The sequence below is a fragment of the Ananas comosus genome, linkage group 12 (assembly GCF_001540865.1).
Source record: "Ananas comosus cultivar F153 linkage group 12, ASM154086v1, whole genome shotgun sequence".
Lineage (NCBI taxonomy): Eukaryota > Viridiplantae > Streptophyta > Magnoliopsida > Poales > Bromeliaceae > Ananas > Ananas comosus.
Window position 1 is genome coordinate 1,387,859 of NC_033632.1, and position 3,511 is coordinate 1,391,369.

Sequence of the window (3,511 nt, forward strand, 5' to 3'; positions counted from 1 at the left end):
ACAGCGCCTCTATGGCGTTGAGATGTGGAACTAACCAGCATGGCACTATCTGCCTGATTGCGAAAACACACCAGAAAGAAAAATTTAAGATGCTGATATATAATATTTAAAGTTTTTTTCTCGTTTGCCAGTGGAACACTTAAGTGAAACAGACTAATGAAAAAATGTGTTCTTCTTTGAAATCTTCGTATTAAGCACTTCGTTCCTGTCCAGAGAGAGTTCTCGAAAACACTATTCGAACGCGAGATGTTCGAAGAAACAACTTTCTCATGTAAATTACTTCAACGAACTTCCCAGTGAAGTCCAAAATAAAAACAGTTATTTGCTGACTCCAAAGTTCATTTCAGCTTCACAGAAGCAACGGATCTTTCATTGCCCTACAATACTAACCGCTGCTTCTCAAAGAACATAGGCAATGAAACACACTAGCTATAAAACGACCATAAACAACCATAGGCAATTGAAATATTAGGTATGGTTAGCATTCAATAATCACTTTTAATCCCTCTCCATATTAGTAGGTAAGTAATCTGGCTGGCGTTCATCAGATTAAAACTACAGTAATGACAAACTTTATGCAATTGAGTAACCGATGTACGCATAATTAAAGGGCCTAAATCAGGAATCGAGTGTGATCTGGAGAAGAGCGCCTTGAAGTCCTTGTCAGCTGTACCAAAACCTCCGGGCTTTTGCGCAGGTCGAATGCCTTGAACTTGCTTCCGTACAAATTGCGGGGCTGTCTACAATCAAAGTCAAAACAAGACAAGACGCTAATATTCAGGCCTGTACACAATTAGAACATGTCTGCTGTCTGAGCCATGCTATATGTGAAACAGATCTAGGCCGACAAGCAGTCCAACTATGGCATAAGTGAACTGTCCAGAACTTTGCACTGCAGGGCGCACAGTCAGAAGTGATTGCAGGCCCCGAAGCAGATAGATCGATTCGAGTGCTTTGCTTTTGTTACAACAAGATTTCGATGTTAGCAAGAAACTTGCTACTACTTTACAAGCTTCTACTTGATACAAACAGATTTTTGTTAAAGAATCTATAACCAATTCAAAACTAATATAATCGAAGACTAACAGACCTGAACACAGACTTCTGCAACATCAGCTCATTGGCGATTGCTCTTGTGTCGTCTGAAGGAATTCGCATCCTTCCCTACAAAATAACTCCCTCACGCCCCCGCTCTTGTCAGTAAGCCCCCAGGCCTAAACAAAGAGCAAATAAAAAAAACACTTGATCACTTGATAAGCATTAGTTTAAAAGAGAAACCAGATTTTTCTGATGAAAAAAAGAAGGTTCATGGACATCCCAGATACATTGCAAGTTAGCATTTTTAAGGTTCCCCTAACGTGACCAAATTTCTAAAAACTAAATACACAATGGGGATTATGGAAGGCCTATAGTGCAGCATCTTCATGCAAAGTCCAAAACTGGAATTAAATAGCAGCTAAAAAAACTAATATTCCAATTCTGTCTAAAAATTTGGCATATGTTGACAGTGTGCAGTAGTTCACTAGAGAGTTTGACAAAGCATGGCGTGGTAAGTGAAAACTACTGAATTTCAGCGCAGCAAAGTATCATTCATGTCAAGGATTTTGAAGGTCTGAGTAGTGAAAACTACTGAATTTCAGTGTAGTAAAGTATCATTCATGCTGAGGATTTTGAAGTATACTTCAGACTGAAACTGTGACACCCCTATATAAGAACCGAAGACTCTAAAATTAATAAACTGAGTTTAAGCATTTTGGGTAGATTGTTTTGCCCAACAAATTATTAATTACTAGGTGTCTGAGCCGTTACGGAAACACAACCATAGTTGTTGACATAACTTGGAAGACGCTAACTATTAGATAATATATCGCACAAAAAAAGAAAAAAAATTAACCAGTTGTACCTAATTAATTGTATAAAGGTATTCCTGAGTCTGCTAAGTACTGTTCCGCCTTTCCTTCCATACCTGCAAGAAAAGAGATGCATCATCATACAAGAATTTGCCCTTTTAAGAGATTTATTTTATGCCCATTTGTTGATTAAAGATTCTCTGACTTACTTGAAAAATAAAACTACCATAAGAGAATATTCATTTAATTAGCGCAGCCAATGCCATTCTTTTATGCCTCTAGTTAAGTGGAAATTACAGGAAAAAAGAGTTTCACAATCCGAAAAATTCAAGAGGAAGTTGAAAGCAAATTGGAATAGCCTACATCATGTAATCAACCATATAAAGATAGAGAGGAAAAGGAATGTGAATAGAAGCTACACCAATATATTGCCATTCCAAGAGCTATTCAATGGATGGTTAGGGTTTGTTCTCCCATCGATCCAACCAAAAACTATATGCTTCCCCCTGCATTCTTGGCTGTAACAGAGAGGTAACTGCTTAAACACAAGTTAATCAACGTTATTGGATCAAAAGCGACGCACAAATTGAAGCAAAAAATAAAATTAAAAAACCGAACCAGCATCAATTCTGATTCTTCTGCCCAATCAATCAAATACCTAACATAAAAAACACCCGTAAAATTAGCACATCACAGGAACATCTAGGAAAAAATTTAATCGAATCCATGAAATATTCAACAGTTGAATCCACCTGCTCAGGTATGATCCATTTTTCGTAGTAGAACTCGGGCCTCCCACCTTTGTAGCGGGTCGAAGTCGGCTTCATTTTGGGGACGGCGCTCGTGAGGATTATTAGGGCATCGATTCCTTGCACAGCGGGGGTTTATACGATCCGCATCCCTAATATCGGCCACGTAAACGTCGTCCGCCCTTCCGATCTTCTCCTTGCTCTCTTCGGTGCGCACGAGGCCTCTCGCCACGAAACGATCGCGATCTCTCTTTCAGTTTCCGGTACGCTATCTGACCTAGAGGTAGATCGGAGCGTGATTTCGAGAATCGAGACGAGAGAGAGAGAAAGAGAGAGAGGACCTGTGCGCGGCACCGGCGCCGGTGACGAGGACCGTACTACGAGGGCATCCGCCATGGCCGTACGAAGAGGGAGCTCTCTACGAAACTTGCACGCTTCTTCTTCTTCGCGCGTGTGGTGGAAAGAAGAAGAGGATGGAGATTCTCCAGAAGGTCGCGCGGGAGTGGGGAGTGGACGACGAGATGCAGCCATGGCGCGGAGGAGGAGAGAGAAGGACACGTGTCAGTAGTCGACTTCAGCAAGTCATTTTGCCGACTTTAGTTCAAAAAGTTTAGATATCGAACGAAAACAACCGCCGCGACTTTCGTTAACCATTTCCAACCATTTGACTAGTTTCCATACTCCACCTAGTAATTCGCAGCGAGGAGGAAACTTTTGCGACTTATTGTATTGAGTAACAGAGTAGCTGAGTGTCGGCGACGCTAAGCGATAGGTTGCAGGCTTTTTTGACTATAAGTTTCCGGAACACACTTCCTCCCTCGTCGTAAAACCCTAGCTCGGATGACACCTCTTCGAGTCCCCTCCTCCTCGGCGGCGGCGCGGCGGCGGCGATGAGCGGCGCAGATCGCCGGA

At 41.8% G+C, this 3,511-nt stretch overlaps 1 pseudogene; it reads right to left on the reverse strand.

Annotated features, from left to right (window-relative positions):
• Positions 1,181-3,130, reverse strand: LOC109718431 (annotated as a pseudogene).